This window comes from Lissotriton helveticus, chromosome 8, assembly GCF_964261635.1.
Source record: "Lissotriton helveticus chromosome 8, aLisHel1.1, whole genome shotgun sequence".
NCBI classification, from domain to species: domain Eukaryota; kingdom Metazoa; phylum Chordata; class Amphibia; order Caudata; family Salamandridae; genus Lissotriton; species Lissotriton helveticus.
In genome coordinates, this window is record NC_136069.1 from 1,652,117,531 (window position 1) to 1,652,136,993 (window position 19,463).

General features: G+C 46.4%; 1 protein-coding gene across 2 annotated transcripts in view; it reads right to left on the reverse strand.

Moving 5' to 3' along the window:
• The window catches only part of APBB1 (amyloid beta precursor protein binding family B member 1), a 295,415-nt gene that overhangs the window by 223,979 nt on the left and 51,973 nt on the right, over positions 1–19,463 (reverse strand). The gene's annotated exons all lie outside the window — the stretch shown is intronic.

The window sequence follows — 19,463 nt, forward strand, 5'->3', positions numbered from 1 at the left end:
GCACACCTGGAAGGACATCTTGTAGCCAAAGTCACCCTGCGGTCTTTCAAATCAAGAGCTGCCACTGCCCTAACCGGAATGCATTATTTAAGCTCTCTTGACTTCCTTACTTTAGGGAACTTCCAATGTTTTGGGGAGTCGAGCCTTTATGCATGTACACTTCAGATAACACACATAACATAGCATGCCCTATTCCACAGTCTTCCACAGCTTGTGCTCTTTCACTTCTCAAAAAAGGCGCAAGACGAAAGGAGAAGCGGCAACATTAGGAGTCTGTAACTCGTAGGTAAAAGATGCTTCAAGATATCACCATTCCAGCAACCTACCTTGTACTAACTTTGACAAGCGAGCAAGCTCAGGTTCTAAAGAGATAGTAAAATATTTAACCAAACTCAGTTGCTCAAAATCTTCAGAACATAATGCACCTCCGCTTTCCAGATATGTACACAATTTATTCTAGCCGAGCTTTATCCAACTATGCACAACTAGTACATCAGTAGGAAAGAGTTTTCAAACAATAAAGCCCTCATTCTGAACATGGCATCTTATTTTACCATTCAGATCTTATTCAGTATTTCGTCTTTTATTGATGATGTAAGACCGGAGGAGTTTGTATAGCGGGCATGTGCTAAAGTGGTCTCTTCGTGCTGTGAGGTGCCCAACAGCTCTGAGTTCCCTAAATGGTGTGCTTCACTGTAAACGTATACCAGTATTTGTACACCCATCAGGATTTCCTATTTTTTGTTCTGCATGGGAGATGTTAGTGCGCTCTGATTGTGTAAAGAAGTACGCTTCAAGGGCTCTCCGGAGGAGAAGGGCTGGGAAGATATTGTTGGGTGGGTATGAAGAAGGGTTTGCAGTCTCCTATGCGCACATACCTGGTACAGTGTGCAGAGGCTCAATAGGTCTTTGAATCTGAGGTGTCTAATATTGGTGCAGGAGGTACATCATGTTGAAGACACAGCAAGGCAATGTCATCTAGAGGGGGACATTTAAAAAGTGTATTAGGGACCTCGCAGAGAGTCTGTGCGAGTATCTCAGCAGTGAATGGTGAAGTCGCGAGTTTGAACAGGTTGCCGCATCGGACGTCTGTTGATGGAGAGTAGGAAGATAATTGTAGGAAATTTACCCTTTCTGCAGGGTCACCCCGGATTTGTAGTCTTTTGCTGGACCCAATAACTTGCTGTCTGTAGAACTCCGAGTACTATACCACTACTAACCACTGGTAAAGTGTCTGTGCTCCCCCTTTCAACATGGTGAAACTGGCATTCCCCTAATTAGAATGCTTACCTTACAGATAAGTCCCTAGTATATGGTATGAAGCATACTCGGGGCCTGTAAGTTAAAGGTCACTAGTGGACTGCACCATCCATTGTGCTCCCCACCACACTGACAATGCAAACATAACTGCAAGCCTACCATTTATAACATAGTAGTTGTTGCAGATTTAAACTACAAATTTGACCGGGCAAAATAACATCTTTTGAAAGGTCAAACCCGTCCTTTTAAATATTTATGAGTCACCGCTTGTAGGTGTTATTGCCTTAAAGGACGGAGCATGGTACTTAAAAGTAGGACATACAGAAATTGAATATTAACATGTCCTTCAGTGACTAGCATTTATGTTTGGCTGAGGCCGACCTAGCTGTCTTATTAAGAATACCGGAGTACAGATTAAAATCCTTATACAGTATCTCAGGAACATAACCAACTAGTAAAATAAGTAAACATCTATTTTAATGGTTATTAAAAGCCAAATTCAAAAGGTGAAGTTAGATTTGTAATAAATATTAGGGAAAAGTAACTTTAATAAAGTTTCCTACTCTCAGTTTCAAGTTCCTGGAGGATAAATTTGCATTTGCTCTCCCTACTCCTGGGAGCCCCGCACCGCAGTGTCCTGGTTCACCCGGTCCCCCATCTCGGGACCGGGACTCGGGATCTGGAACCCTCAAGGCTCCGGGCTCACTCCTCTTCGGGGCAGCTCCTTCGGCAGCGTCGTGCGCGGGACTTCCTCTCGAAACCGGAAGTCCAGCCTGGCGTCAGGCACTACGGTGCCTGACTTCCTGCTTTGCCACGGTGGCAATCTATTTTCCCCGCAATACCGAGGGGTAGGCAACCTCGTAGTACAAATAGAGTTGGCATGCGGGGTGGGCACCCACTAGGGCTTTTATAAGCGGGGTGGGCACCCGTATGAATTAATCCAATACGAAGGCGCAGGGTGGGCACCTGCGCACTAAAACAGCAATAAGCGGCCATATGGGGTGGGCACCCATAATACCATAGAACTAAGCGGGGTGGGCACACGCCAGGCCGATAGCACGGGGAATCTCTAGGAGAGGGGTTCCCTCACCAGGGGCTGCAGCACATCACTGCACGGCCCCGAGGCTCTCCCTCTCTGGGGGGAAATCCAGGAAAGAAAGTAAAGCGCTCACAAGGCGCTAGGGCAGCCTCCAGTCCATAAGGCTAGCAAAAGGGGGCAAAAAAGATCCAAGCAGTCCTGGAGCATCAAGATGGAGCACAGCAGCTCCCAGCAAAGAAAAGTCCTCCAGGAATCCAGGGGCAGGGCAGGGCCCAGGGAGGCAAGCCTTCCCCTGGGCCCCAGCAGCAGCATGCCCCTGGTAGTTTCAAGTTGAAATCAAAGAACATTTTACATGGGGTCACAGCCCCTTTTTATACACCCATTTCCATTGTCTCCAAAGGTGCAGGCAAGGGGTGAACTGGTTCTGGAGCACTTTTTTTTGCTCAGCTCCTCTTCTCCTATTCACAGGATGGGTCAGGGACATCAGACCCACCACAGGAGGTGGAGCCAGCATTGTGGAAGGAAGGCCCAACCCTATTCAGGTCCCAGGTGCAACTCCTCCCTCACATCTACATGCAGATCTCCCCATTCACCATCGGGCAGACCCATCTTGACTCCTGGAGCCAAGCACACCAGCCAGCTCCGGTCAATCACAAGCCAGACAGGCAATTCACATTCACTGCACCCAGAAATGCCAACTTCTAAAAGTGGCACTTCTACACCAGAAACATTAAATCTGCGCACACCGTCGCGCAGCATTTAATCTCACGAGTTCGCACATACCAAACTCGACCCTGCACTCCCCACACATCATGAACTACCATGGACACTGATATCCCCCATGCATTCCTATGAGAGGGCAGGCCAATATCACCACACACACTCAGAGAGCGCACGCACTTTACACTGGGCCACAGTGCTAAAGTGCGCAGAGACCAGAAATCACTACCATTATGTCATATTAAAAGGCAAAATGTTCAGGGGTGAACCTGCCAAATAGGCTAAGTCCAACAATGTGCCCTCAGTAGCAGCTACCGTGTGACAAGGCAGTAAGACTGCGGAGCCCCATCTTTGGGGAGAAGGTGGTAGCTGAGGTAAGGGTTGGGTAACGACCTGAATCTCACGAAGTCCATTTTCCAACAATTGTATTTTTATTTTTGGGAGGTAATGCAAAGTTCATTGATGGTGACACTAGTTAAAAGACAATTATTCCAAAAGTGTGGCAAAGCAAATTCCAAAACAAAGTGTTTTGCAGTATACAAGCGATTATTGCTTTAAACCCAGATCATACTAACAGAACGTCTGAAAATATGGATTACAAGATGCCTTCTACCTCTGCGGGGGTTGGGTGGGAATGGGCCCAGCAGGCTGTAAACTAGAACATCCTGCACAAGAGGCTCAGGTAACGCCACTTCTCTGCTGGAGGGTGCGGCAAGGAAATACAAAGCTACCGCCCGCCAGTGTGTCCAATCTTCGAAGCATGTGTGTGCTTCTGGTCACCAAAAGGGAGTTGCGAATGTAGTAAAATGGCAGGCAAGACCCACGCAAGGGATCACCCTTGTGATGGCTAGTACCCCAAGAGTAGACTGAAGGAAGGTGGTTGGGGCACAGCTAATTGATCTGTTAAACTCTGGCCTGCCAGCTCAGCACTGTTCATGAATGTTCTCTGTCTGACACATAGCAATCTCATATAGGTTAGACAATTTTAGCTGCCTCACTGGCAGTGCGCCTCAATTGCAGTATGGTCAGAGAGGAGCTAGAATGTGTGACTAATGCATTTTTAAGCGGAGATGCAGACACCAGCATTAAAATGCGTTAGTCTAATGCCTGATGTGGCCCTACCCAAACCCAGCACTGAAACTGCAAAAATTTTAATTATAATAACAAAGTTAATATTTTATTTTTCTGGCTCAACGAGAGCATTTGTTAAAGTTTTCATGTTAATCACAGCACCCATCATGAGCTGCAATTAACATGAAAACTTTAACAAATGCACACAATCACCCCGCAGCCCAGCTCTATTAAGAAACGAAATGCAGCAACATAGCTGACATGGTTTCAAATTGCTATGGGACGGTTTCAAACCTGCCTTAACACTGTTCACGTGGCGCTGTATGTGAGGAAATCCACCGTCTTTTCACTTTTTTAAGCAAAGGTTTGGAGTGATATTTGGCGCTGCACCAACATGTGCAGTCTGGTTACTGGCGCACCTAGCCTTGGTTGTAGCGCACATAGACCTTACACTGCCGCACACAGAGGAAAATAATTTGATGGAACATTGGTCATAACGTATATATTTTGTCATATAACGTTAAGTGCCCTTGAAGTCCTTAATACTTTTCGTCTTTGTGTCTTTTTCAGGATCTTCAAATCTCTCTTGGAGCCACTTGCCAGTGTCCAGATGCCCTCAAGGAAGGAAAATAATGCTGGGGTGAGGCACTTCACTTTATCTTTGTTTTTATATAGTGGATAGGCTCACCACCAAAAGAAAGGTATAGCCACTGTGGTCATAAGAAAATTAAAGAAATGTGGACTTCCTAGTTCGTAGATCTTACAACAGGAAGAATAACAAGGAAAGATAAGGCTTTTATGGCCGGCTATCCAATATCATTAACCGTATAGTCAGGCAGACAAAGATATAATAGAAGGGAGGGTTGAGCTTTACGAAGAGTTTTTCTTTCCTTTCCCCATCACTTTGTATTTGCCAGAGTCGGCCCCGTACCTGACTCAGCCACGTTTCTCCTGAAACGTGGCGAGGCAACTCGTTGTTTGGTAACCAGGTTCTCCGAATTCTGGTCCGACCGGCAGAAGTACCAGAAATCGTTGGTTCACAATTCTCCGGTAGATGGGATTTGGAAGTACTCCGTCCTCCGGCATCAGTAAGATTTGAATCGCCAAAGCCTCAAAATAATCCTCTCTGCCAACCTCGTGACAAAAACCAGGTCAGCTTCGGGTCCAGCCTCTCTGGTAGAGAAGTACTCGATTGTTCTTCCGGGATTACGCTGGGTTCCTCTTCTTTCTTTTCCGGTGCAAAACAGGTTGAGGTAAGAAGGCTGGTCGGCTTCGCAATTGGTCCCTTGGCTGTCTAATGACCGTCTCCATTCGGTTCACGGACTTCTAATTCTTCCAGGCTGGTGGTAGAACCTGGTAAGCGTGACTGTCTGAGTCTGTGTTCCACAGAAAAGCCCAGGGTATTGTATAGTCTACTTCAGGGTCCCGTTCTAACTCCGGTCTACAGCTGTCCTCTGTTAAAGGTACTGGGACACAACAAATTACAAGAGGCCTGCCTAGCTGAGCAGTGGCACCTCAACATAGACTGGAGCCTGCTATTTGGCCTCTGGCCGACAACATGCGATTCTGCCAAGCACATGCATCAGAACGTATGTACACACCAGCGAAATTACGTAAACACAATTTGCTTTAATTTGAGTAAGGAAGTAAATGAAATAAAATGTAGGGCCAGCACGGTTTCCCACATGTGGCCCTTTGCCTGAGGCTTCTTCAAGCCTCTTGTGTATCAATCAAGTTAGCTTCTGTCTCAGCCTTTTAGGGTGAGATGTGGTCCTCGTAAAAGAGCAGTGGATCCTGAAGCCATTCATGAGGCAGCGTAAGCCAGATGCCTTTGCGGTCTGTCTTAGGCACATATTTGTTACACTGCCTGTTACTAGTAATTTTGTTAAAAGATCAGTTGATGGACAGAATGCTGATCAATGTCAAACATTCACCCCAGTACAGCGAGCGGGGCCGAAATCCTCATTTTTTTTGCTCCCCATGCCAATCTAGTTTAAACCCAGCCATATGCAAAATTAGGCTTGACCCATTTCCCCATGTGAACAGTCCAGCCCGAACTGCCAGGTCAGGTCCTCCCTGGACCGGAAGCAAGCATCCGGAGACCAGTTTCGGGGCATCACCCCTCCTCAGCCCAGGATAGCTTGACTACAGCGACATGGAGAGCAAGGGACCCACATCTGGGCATACCTTTCCCCATCGGGGTGAAAAATGCAAAAAGAACAATTGGTGGACAGAATGCTGGTCAAGGTCAAACAATCACCCCAGCACGGAGATCTGGGTCTAAATCCATCGTTTTTTTGCTCCCATGTAGTTTTGTTCCATTGAAGTTATTTTCTGGTAAGTAGTGCTGCAACAGTTCGGAGTCTGCCCTTGACCTTGCATTCTAACAGGTGTTGGTGATACTTATTTATTTATTTATGCCATTTGTAGAGCGCACTGTAACCCTGCGGGCATCCTGGCGCTTAAGAAAGGTGCGGCTAAGAACAATCAGCAATGGGAGTTTCTGTTGCTACTACCCCTGGGAGGAGGGAAGGGGGGGGGGGGGTGTTATACCTTTGGGAAGAGCCAGGTCTTGATTTTTTTGCGGAACAGCAGGAGATCGCTGATTTTCCTGATCTCGATTGGAAGGCTGTTCCAGAGGCGGGCTGCTGCTACGCTAAAAGCTCTGCCACCCTGGGTCGCTTTCCTAATCCTTGGTATTCTGACAAGGTTAGTGGACGAGGAGCGGAGGGCCCGTGCGGGCACGTACCACTGAAACTTGTCTTGGGAGTGGTTTAGGACCCTGATCTTGTACTGCTTTGAAGACTTAAAGAGGACCCTCTGAGGTACTGGGAGCCCGTGTAGGTCGGCCAACGCTAGAGAGTGCCAGCTTAGCTGCTGCCACCTGGATACTCTGGAGTCTGGAGATCAGATATCCAGGTGATTCCAGTAATAAGGCGTTGCAGTAGTCCAGGCGGCTGAGGATGGTACTTCTGACTACAGTTGTTCTTGCCTGTACTGGTAGAAGAGGCAGCAGCTTTCGGAGACCTCGCATTAAAGTGAAGCAACTGCTCACCAGTTTATTGACGTTGGTCTCTAGATTTAAATTTTCATTGAAGCTGACCCCCAGATTCCGCACCATCTTTACTGGTGTCAGCGGCCCATCCGAGGCTAACGGCCAGAAGTCTGCAGGCAAGCTTCTGGCAATTCTCCCTACTTTTCACTGCATGATCTCTGTTTTTCTGCTGTTGAATTGGAGCGAGTTCCCCTTTAACCCTGCCGCCATTTCCTGCAGGCATGGAAACTCTCTAGGGAATCCGCCTGAGCACCATTGAGGGAGAATATAAGCTGTGTGTCATCGGCGTAGTTGATCACGCTGTTGTCATAAGTCTTAATTATGCCCATCAGGGGTTGCATGTAAGCGTTAAATAGGATGGGACTGATGGAAGATCCCTGTGGGACCCCATGTGGAACTCTGGCAAATTCAGATTGGTATGGATGGAGTGCCACTGCCTGCCATCTATCCGACAGGTATGAACGCAACCAGTTTAGCGCTGTTCCCCGCACTCCGAAAGTTTCCAGCCTTGTCAGCAGGATGTCATGGCTTACCGTATCGAATGCGGCGGACAGGTCCAGCAGAATTAGAATTGATGACTCGCCCCTGTCTGCCCTCATTCTCAGGTTGTCCAGTACCGTCAACAGTGCTGACTCGGTCCCATGGGCTGGCTAAACCCAAACTGTTCCTCCTCTAGAATGTTGTTCGTCTCCAGGAAGAGGGACAGGGACCTGCTAACCAAACGTTCCGTGATCTTGATTGGATAGGGCAGGAGCGAAATGGGTTGATAGTTCTTGTGGCAATTAGGGTCAAGATTTGGTTTCTTCAGCAGAGGCGTAATAATCGGCTGCTTCCATCCCACCGGTACGGTGCCTGTGCTGAGAGATTGACCACATAGCTGGCGGAGTATAGGGAAGAATTCGGACCTAAATTCCTTCACAATTTTGTGGGGTAGAGGATCCAGCGGGGATCCCGAGGAGATACTGAGGGCTACTTGAGCAAACTCTTCCTCAGAGGGGATTTCAAAATTGTCCAGGACGGCCCTTGGTGGTAAATACCTGGCCATTCCTACTTCTACCTTTCCGCTTGCCCCTGATCTCTGATGTGGTGACATGAGCGAAGGGGGGTCCTCCATACTCTTCACTACACACCAGAAGCCTAAGGACAGGGTCAGTATCACGAGTATGAGTGACTCATTACTCATTTTTCAGAAGGTTTTCATAGCTTCAGTTATCAGGCATAAGGTTTCTGCATTCTGGTGGTAGCAGTAAAACAAGGGGCATAGCCTTTCAATGGTCAGGGGATGGCTTCATAAAGGATTTGAACTGCAGAGTACAGAGGGCCATCACAGCTTTGTGTAAAGAACTCTATAAGTTGGCGAGTCTGACCAATGAGTTACCCTTCCCTAGGGAAAGAAGAGAAGGGTGACCCTACAGACCATAAGGGCTCTAGGACAGATCAGCCCCTTGTGCACTCAAAAGCTAACAGGAAACATGATCAACAGCAAAGGAGAGAATTTCTCAAAGGCTGAGAAAAGCTTTTTAGGTCTCGCAGAAAGACCTATTGCAACCAAACCACAAAACTGACTTTTTATGATGAGGATTTCCAACAGTTCACGTGAATTAAAACTGGCGACTGGATGTGTCACAAGCCGACGATTGTAAAGAAATTAGAGACAGGCGTTTATACATGGATTGATGAATCCCATGTAACTGGTTTTCCTGATCGTTGAGACCTGAGCAACATGGCTGATGACCGGTGGAGCTCCTAGACACAGCTAATGAGGAGATTGGCACTTGGTTTCCCCTTGACCGTCACCTCAGCTGGACATTGGGCACAGTTCCTCCTCGTCTCCCCGCTATTACTCCTTCCTCCCCTCCCTCCTACGAATTCTTGAAAGATTGTTCATGTGTACTGTACCTTACTATGCTCTTGTATCTGATGTAACTTCTAACGCAACGATCCTAAATGTAAAGCGCTCTGATACCCTCTTGGGTCAAGTTCGCGCTATATAAAACTTTAAGAATGAATGAATGAATGAATGAATGAATGAATCACGTGACCACAAGCTCCTCGTGCACGAGCTCGCATTCAATCATGAAAGGCAGCCCAGTCTCCCTCACACAAGCTTCTCCTAGCAGGCCGTCCACCCCCCTTCCTCTCCATATGGTCGCTCGAGTTGCAGGCAGCCCACCCCCTCCCTCTCCAGCGCCTGCCTTCCGTGACTCGCATTCCATCATCAAAGGCAGCGAGAGCTTCAAAGGCATCAGATTCCCCGCCCACTGCTTCACACTTCACGGCCGCCAGTCCGTGACTTGAATTTTTGCATCTTCTTTTCCCCTCACCTAAAAGTGATCACTGCTTCCGAAGTTATATCAACTGCGTGGCACATGAAATCCTTCATTCCAGGTGAACCAAAAACCTAATGGCAATTAAGACAAAAGCAAACACAACATAACGATGTATGGAGCGCAGAAACTTTTAAATCACTCACCCACCAGTCACAGATCTGGGTTTATTCCACTGTTCTTTTGCGCACCTTTGCCCTCGACAGCTCATGCTCGTAAATTCATGTTTTCCTCTTTACTTTCAAATGCCAGGCAGCCCACCCCCTCCCTCTCCATCGCGCGTCCCATTCTCTCTCTGTTGCCACATTTGAATAGCAGGCTTGAGCTCCCATTCACAGCACACAGCGTGTTTACTTTTGATTAGAGGGCTCGAGCTGCTCTTTGCACTTCCCTGCTTGTTTTCCTATTCCTGCGGAATAGGAAAGGGGCGAGCCCTAAAAATAGCGCTAACGGCGAATAAACAAAAGCAATCATTCGAGATGGGAGGGAATCTTTGGTATTTGTGTGGTCTTTGTGAGAAGTGCATCTTGTTGCTTTGTCTCACTGAGCATATGGTGCGGACTTGGTTCCAATCTGCGCCTTAACGTGCCTTTCTTGATGGCCTTGGTGCACTGTGCAGAGTATGGCACTAGTTTACTAGTAGACTTTAAACACTGTCGGAGCTGCCGAACGCAGAGATTTCCAAGACAACTAAGGAACGGCAAGAATACAAGCTTACACTCTGCTGGAGGTGTGGTCAGAGCGTGAAGCAGGGGTATTCCGGCAGACTGTCTGTGCATCAGGGGGGATTCTTGGCATAAATAATAATTTCGAATTTAGCGGCCCTGCTTAATAACTGACTGTACTTCAAGAATATGCCCAACACGTAAAAAAAAACGCTCAAATAAGAGTATAACCGTATCTGCTCTAGGCCATTTTATTTGTAAAACATGTGTGTGAGATACTTCCTACAGGATACAGACATGCCTTGCAGAAATGCCATGCAGCAAGTTTGAGCTATTGGCATTCTAAATGACAATACCTTTTATTTACGTTTTGGTTTTTGAAACATAAATAAAACGCATTGTTATTTGCAATGTCAATAGCTCAAACTCGCGTAAGTACGAGACCTATTGCTTTGCAAATGCAATAGATCTCGCATTTGCGAGAGCTTAAGCTAATGACATTGTAAATGAAAATGCCATTTATTTATCTCTTTTCAAAACCAACACATAAATAAAAGGTTTGTCATTTACAATGCCAATTGCTCTAACTTTTGCAAATGCGAGACCTATTGCATTGTAAATGCTTGTTTAGTTGAACAGCTCATGTTAAGAAACAAACCCTCTAGCCAGGAAATTAATTTCTGGGTCTAATGGCAATCTTGGCCACTCAGTTACTGAACAGCAGAGGTGGTGTCTTCAGAGGGGCCCCATGCAGATTTGGGATGAAACCACTCATGACATTCAAGCCAGGTTCCTACGAAGGCTAGGGTGGAGTTAGACTAGAACCCTGAGAACCCAGAATATTGGGATAAAGGAATAATAATGACGGAAATGGGATGTTTAAGTCACCACTCACGATTGACAGAATGGACTCTCTTGGACCGGGTCACCTGTGCTAGAGCCGAATAATCAAAACCATCCCAGAAAGGCAGCCCAGACCACTGAAATAGACACCAATATACCAACTTTAACAAAAGACTTAATAGCAGAGCACTCCAAAAAGTAATCAGCCTCCATCGACCATGAAGTATTATAAGTAAGGCACAAAAAAATATTTCCTTCCTGTAGAAAATGAACTGAGCAATTTCCTCAGGCTCTGCACATTACAAGACAAAAACAGACTCTGGCCAGTGGCCCTGGGAAGACTGTTTAAGCAGCTCTCACAAGGGAACTCTGGAAGTTACTTAACACGTTCACCACCTTCAGTAATGTCCTGGTGTCCATTCAGAGCTTGGGAAGAAAGAGGTGGGGATTGCATTATTCAGGAAGTTTGGGCAAGGGAGTAATCCTTCCTTCCCTGTCCTGAAACAGAGCAGGCCAAGGCAGTGGTTAGAGGTAGTTACCCAAGCCTCTCAGGATGGAAAATATCCAGATTTGTGAGGTTAGAGGTAAGACTGGATCAGTTACACAAAACTGGCACCCCCTGACAAGGGATGCCTTTGTTTTGCAGATAGGCATCGGGTAGCACAAGGTTAGGGAGGCACAGGGTTAAGGTACCCCAGGTCAGATGGGAAATCCTAATACACAATATTGTTTTGTTTCTGGAGAAGAGTGCATTCTAATAGACAGACATAGATGAGCAACGGGGCAGAAGTACAGGTCGGTGCCAATCAGAAGGCTTTTTAAACAATGCATTTATGGTAAAGGAATAACATTGTTGTTGTTGTTTCCTCCCCCTTAAAGCTGCTCTCCCGACGCGGCTAGCCTCTTTGGTACTGCACCTGATCTACTAGCGCCGGGACGCCCCTTTGCTGGGGCAGCTGTCGCGCTCACACAAACTTTTAACATAACAACATTTATACTGTGATAATCCAATGGATAACTGTGGTACAGGCACTTCAAGATGGACAGGGTCCATCTTTACAAGGAAATAAGGAAAGGGAACTGGATGGTGACAGAGGGCTTAAAAGATGTTGACCTGACAGTGCCCACCATATCCCATCACCACAGGTATGTGGGACCACCAGGTGCTCAAGTTGGAGTTCTTTCCCTTCAGATTCTCCCTACTCCCTTGGAAATTAAACATGAGGTCTGTGGTGATGCTACTGAAGGTCAGGGGGAGTCAGGCTATTGATATGTCTGGACAACATATGGCTAATTGCCCAAGATAGTTAAATTGTGTAGGGTCATCTAAAGAGGACTGCAAACCTCCTCCAGTATAAAGGATTTGTAATCAGCAGGGACAAGTCAGATCTTTGTTCAAGTCTAACTATACGCTTTATGAGGTTTACAATGGCTTCCATAGCAGCAGCTCAGAGTTAACCTCGGAGCAAAAAATTCAAATTTACAATTAGAAAGGTGCAGAGTATATAACTGAGAAGGGACAGAATTTCTCGTTACCAGTCTTTTGGTACCCTTGATTAAAGATTTATTTCTGAGACTGCTCCAATATGGAGCAGTGCAATGGCACAATATGTAACACTTTCATATACTGAAGTGACAAGACCCTCCCTGGGAGCAAAGGTAGGAGGGTGACCCTGTAGACACTGCTACTGGAGGAAGATGGGTGGTAGAGGATACATCCTCCACAACAACAACTGCCTGGCACAGCTTCAGAATGGCTTGATGGGAAGAGCTTGGGCAGGGAAAGATCAAGATTTTGTGTCAAATGAAGGGGGGCAACAGGGGCATGAAATCAAAGCTTTTGGTGGTACTGGTAAAAAAGGTTTTAGCATCATTGCCTAGTCTCAGAATTTTGAAGAAAGGAATATGTTCTGGGTGAACAAAACTTGGTAGGAGGCTGAAATGATCTGCACTTTCAAGAATCTAATAACTGGATGCTGGAAAGATGAGTTTTCAGGATGCCGATGTCAACAAGGGGTATGTGTGCAAGAGATGTATTCACCATGGAGTTGAAAACCCATATAATTAGGTTCAGCAGGAGACTTTATTTCAAGGTTGCTGTTGCCTCACTTGAGGACATAAATGACTGTCCCCCACTCTCTATTCATCATGAATATGAGTGTGATAGTACAAGTGTGGAGACAGAAGGCTCACCTCATTCTGATTACTCTGATATGGAAGACACCGGATTGACTTCTGATTTATTTTTGCAAGCGTCTGACCTCCATGCTACATTTTCAGATTATTCCGACTGGACCCTGGGGAAATTGCTTTCTTTTGTACTGAAGGGTCCCAATGTTTAGTGGTGTGGAAGATTTTCACAGAAGATGGCCTTTCAGAACAGTTGTCATTCCGCAAATAGAAAGCACGACCTTCAGGGAGAGTTAAGAGAAGCAAGCTGAGTTGCAAAGAGAAGGGTCACAATCCCAGGAGGCAGAAGTAGCACAAGTTCTAAATGTTTTTGTCAGAGCAGCAGTCAGTCAATTTACAGGTCAATAAACTCTTTTTGATTTGCGATTTTGGCAGGACACCTATCTAGTGATGAGACGTCATGAAGGGTAACACCCATTGTTTTTACAAACTTTTCAATTTGGCAAGGTTGTCCAAGCTCCCTGAGCCCAGATATTTGCAACTGTGGGATTTGAGCTTAATGCATCAAATTGCATTACCATGAATAAATGATAATCTATCAAGGAAGGGACTTTCAGCCAAGATGGAGATGACGCAGCACTGCGTTTCCAGTAAAAGTGTCAGGTGTGCAAGCCTTGAATTTGCTAGGCAGGTTTACCTCAGATGATTGCCTGGAGGGACAAGCTACTGAATCAATTTTGCATGCTGATATTCCAGACAACTCTAGGTTATAAGCCTTTTAGTGAGTATGAAGTCCATACATGAAAACTGAGAATACGGAGGACAAGGACCCTTCACAGAAGTTTCATCCCAGATTCTGGAGACAGGGGTTACATATGTTATGCAAGAGGTAGGCACACACATTTCAGTGTTTGTGCATTTTCTGTGGGGAGTCAAAGGTCTCCAAGAAGTTCCTAGTTGAAAGCAAGTTGAAGGATAGTACACACCTTGCGGATTGGTCTTCTGACTCTTTATAAAGTTTTAGTCTAGGCCTGTGGTAGATGTAGCAACTTTAATGCACAATCTGAAGCAGAATAATCTTCACCTCAGATCCTGATACAGAGCATAACATTTCTTAGTTTACAAGAAGGAACATTTAAATTCTACTTGGGACACAAAGATGAATATTACTGGTCCAAGGAACTAACAGTTGTGAGTCTTGCTGCATTCTCCCTCCCTTAAACGCTTATGCTAGGAAGTAGCACAATGTTTTAAAGAAATGCATTTTAAAACTGTGCTTTAAATGAAGTTTGTATTCGATGCATGATATTATGTTTTTCGTTTGGGTCGTCTGAGATTGGTTTCAAGTGGTAGGCTTTCCACTACTTCAATTTGTTACTTGGGAACAGAGAATGTTTCTGCTCTTTAGCTAGGAATTGTTATTTTAGAACACCACAGCGTAGGACGACTGTCTGGTTTTAGTGCCAGACGGTGGCCCAGCAAGCCCATGTTTCAGTGCAGCATCACTATGACATAGCACAACTGTCCAGCACGATCATCAGGCCCGCATACCACAGCCCAGCAACAGGACTAGCTTAGAGCAGAAAAATACACAACCACATGCTGTTTTTAGTACTAAAGAGACCAGCACCACCGTTTGGTCCAGGATACCATAGTTCAGAAGCAATATTACCCAGCACACTGCAGACCAACACATCACACCAGCATCACTTTCTATCTTCAGAACACCATAGCCCACCACCTTGAGCAGAATAGTTCAGAACATCACAACAGTGGGAACGGTGTTCAGATGGTTTGAGTCTTTTCTTTCCAACCGACAACAGACAGTCTGGGCCCCTCCGTACTCGGCCGCAGTGCCGCCTCTGGAGGTGGGAGTCCCCCAAGGGTCGATTTTAAGCCCCACTCTTTTCAACATTTATATGTCCCCTTTGGGGACACTGGTCGAGTCATTTGGCGCCCAGATTGTCTCGTACGCGGACACCCAGCTTCTCTTCACCTGAGGAAACAATATGGACTTTGATGGGGATCGCATTAAGAGCTGTCTGGGTGCGGTTTTTGCCTGGTTTCAATTTAACCAGCTAAAATGTAACTCAGACAAATCAGAGGTTCTTTTCTTTGGTTGTCCTCCAGACCCCGGTTGCAAGTCTTGGTGGCCGGCGGGTATGTGTCCACCTTCCGCCGACACCTTGGCGGCTAAGAATCTTGGGTTTAAGATGGAGAACTGTCTTACTCTTAAACCACAGATTCTGGGCCTGGTTGGACAGTGCTTTGGGATACTAAAAACGCCAAGGAAATTCCTCCCTTTTCTTTCCATTGCCCACAGGAAAACCACGGTACAAGCCTTGGTGGGATCAAGGCTTGACTATGCTAATGTGCTCTACCTTGGTCTTCCTGAGTATCTTCTGTCGCGTTTACAGGTAGTGCAGAACTCGGTGGCACGGGCAATTTTTGGCCTCAGCCGTAGTTCCCATGCTGTGGGTTTGCTGAAGGCTCTCCACTGGTTGCCAATTCGGAAACGCATTGAGTTTAAGGCTCTTACCACCGCGTTTAAGGCACTTCACGGCACCGGTGCATTTTACCTAAGGAAGAGAATTGGTTTTCACCATACGTCTAGAGCCTTACGCTCGGCGTCATTGTCACTGACCACGGTCCTGGCAATTAGGCGTGCTCGGACCGGAGGTCGATCTTTTAAATATCTGGCATCCCGGGCCTGGAATGCCCTTCCACTGTCATTAAGAAAGAGTGAGAACTTACTGTCCTTTAGAAAAGAGCTCAAAACGTGGCTGTTCCGCCAATAATCTCCCCTCTCCGCCGGGGTTATGCTGTGCTGGGTCTGATAGCGCCGGGACACTCTGCTTGAGTAGCTGAGCGCTCAACAAAACACCAGTTAACATAACATAACAGTAGTCTCCACCAGTCCCAACAGTGGCACAGACTGGCATGTTCATTTGCCATACAACAGTGTCCACCAGGCAGCTCCACACACTACCCAGTAACAGAGCTGTTCAAATGCAGACCAAGATCAAACTAGCGACCTATGAGTCTTTACGTCACACCTACCATTCAAACTGATGGGACAAATCCAATAACCACACTATCACAGTGCTAACAAAAACACCAGCTACCACCATCAGACAGAGCACCCCAGAGACCAAACAAGCAGGCAACATTCATCATACAGGAAGGAAGTCACTGAAACACATTCCTGATGCAGCCCAGCACATCGAAGGTCTGGTCTATGTGGCAGGGCCTCTCTTATGACACATGCACCTAACATACAAATTAGGCCTAATGTTATGGCAAAAATGGATGCTCTAAATAGGGTGTGCATGTGAAAGGCTAGGGGACGAGAAAACCAATGCTTTGAATGGTGAGAATAGCCAACTGAGTGTGCACGTTCGCCATATTATTTTACAAGGAGGTTGACATTAGTTGCGCTAATAAAAACAACAGATGCAGTGAAGAGGAAACTTCCATTCTGCTGTCCAGAGAGCTACAGGTTAAGAGCGTCATCACAAGGCCATGCGGGCAGCGCAGAAGGAAGTATGGCTTGATACAACATATGCTCGCCCTGCGGAAATCTTTTTAACTAAGGAATTGTTCATGCAGGGATACACATACAAGAGACTGCACAACTCTTACCCTCCCCACCCCCCACCACCCCCAGACACAGAGAATCGTTTGGGAGAAAGGTACGACACCTGGGAATTTGAGAGCGGCAGAAACAAATAAAGGTTGCTGGGAGAAAATGTCAGAGACCTCATCGGGCTGTAGGCCTGGAGGTTTTCTGGAGGTATCTGGGGATACCACACGTCTTAGCATAAGGTACTAATCTAAAATACTGATCATTTAGATGATACCATGAGCATAATGTAGAGAAAGGTGTTAGGTAGAGTTTAGACCAATTATTACAAAAACAGGTATGTTCAGTATTAAGTGCCTTGGCTTTTTCGAATATTTATCTTTGTTTATATTTCGGCTACAGATATTGCAATACTTTTTTTACTTTAGCAATCTTTATTTCGGCCATATGGCCATCAAAGATATACAATAAAACATATACAACCATTATAAAATCATCCACAATCGATACAAATTTATACACTGTAAAATTGTTCATTTCTATAATTTAAAACTACTAAAGTCACATTTAAATTTGTAGACTTAAAATTAAATGGGAACCTGCGACTTCAGGATACGGGTGCGGGTGTGCCAGACATTGGTGAGAAATTTTGCTAATGCAAAAACGATTGGACTTGAAACTTCGGTTTTTAAAATTCTGTACATCGGGAGATACTCCCTACAACCAAGGTTTCTAATAAGTGGAAGGAGCCAATATTTCCTAGCTGCCTTGTAAGTTGTGCAAAACAGGACCACATGTAGATCGCTTTCCTCAGCACAGGAGCATGCCGGGCACTGCTTGGAAGAGGGCGAGGTTGACCAGGAGCTGGTAAAGGATCGAAGAGGCAATGTGCCATATCTCCATTGGAGAAACAGCTTCCTGGCCAGCACGGGGGATATAGCGTCCAAAACCCTCTCCAGCCTATATGAGTCCTTGCTTAGCGCAAATACGGATGTTAATGACCCCTCCCCCTGGGAATCCAAGGCAATGACTAGTTTCTGTTCATGATAGACATTGACCAGAGCTCTCCGTGAGATGTTTAGTGAGGCGCTAGCAGGATCAGACCAGAGGTCAGGGAACCCCAGTCTCGTACAGGATTTTTGAATATATTTTATCCAGGGGATCTGTAACGCTTTAGGATGAGTTAAAAGCTCCCTCAGTTCCGCCCTATAAGCAGAGAGTTCTTCACTACTCCATAGCCTTCGCCAGAAGGCTATGGGTCTGAGACCTAGTTCGTCAGCTATTGGTCTCAGTCCCAGATCCAGCCTCAGGGGAAGGAGTGGGGTGCTGGGCGGAAGTGCAACTATCTGTCTGATAAAGTTGTTCTCAGTTAAGGACAGACTGCGGGAAGATGTATGGCCCCATAGTTCCGCCCCGTACATAGTAGCGCCCCTGGCCTGTGCCTTGTAGATCTGGATGAGCGGCCCCAATGGACGGTATGTGGAGCTTTTCATCATCCGGGCGATACCCCCAGTGGTCTGTACTAGTTTGAGGTTGGCATTAGTCTGATGTGGTCCCCAGGACATACTTTCGTTCAGGGTTACACCTAGATATTCAAAGGTGGAGACTCTCTCTAGCCGTGATGCTCCCAGTTGTGGGTTCGGGCGCAATTTTTGGCTAGGATTCAGGACCATAAACTTAGTTTTTGCAGCATTAATTTCTAGGCCCCTGTCTGTGCAAAAGGCCACAAATGAGTCGAGGATCCTCTGAATCCCCACAGGGGTTTTAGACAGCAGCAGGGTGTCGTCTGCAAACATGATTGCAGGCACCCTGCTGCCGTTCAGTTTTGGGGCGTCGGTATATTCAGTGCCGTTCAGATGGGCGATTACCCCGTTGACGAAGAGGCAAAACAGGGTCGGTGCCAACACACAGCCCTGCCTAACCCCCCTGTCAACGGGGAATCTATCCGTCAATTCCCCAGACCTCCCGCACCTCACTCGAGCATAGTTATTGTGATGCAATCTCTGTAAGATTAACAGGATGTCCGGGGGTACGCCCATCTCGGTCAGGACACTCCAAAGTTTCCCTCTGGGCACCAGGTCGAAGGCGGCCCTCAGATCCACAAATATTGTGTATAAGCTGCCGCCTTCGAATATCGCTGCCCTCCAATAGATGATGTTCAATCGGAAGACCTGGTCCACTGTGGAAACTCCCTTTCTGAAGCCCGCCTGATAGGGACTAAGGACCCCCATTTCTTCTGCCCAGTCCTGAAGCCGGTTCAACAGTACCCTAGCAAACAGCTTCTGTGGCACATCAATTAAACTGATTGGTCTGTAATTGGCTGGGAGCAGAGGCGAGCCCTTTTTGAATATGGGAACCACCTCTGCCCCCAGCCAGGTACTCTGGATTTCCATGCCACTCAGAACTCCGTTAAACAGAACGGCAAGGTAGGGGGCTATTGCAATAATAATTTCCATCATTCTGACACACAAGGTTTTCATGCGGATTATAGATAATAACCTAATATTATACATCCTACAAAGTTGTGTCCCTCTACTGCTCTCAGGAGTCGGGGTAAGGGTCTAATGACACAGTTGTCTCATTCCTTCCATTCGGTATGTAGATGAGCATACCTCGCTGTAGAGAAGAGAGACACACGTCCTTTTTACTTTTCTACAAAGGGGTGTGATGAGTTTGATCCCCTTGGGGCCAAGGAAATCTTTCTGGGCGTTCCCTTCAACGTGGGGGCTCACAAGAGTTTATCATCTATGATAAAGCACAAAAAATGTGT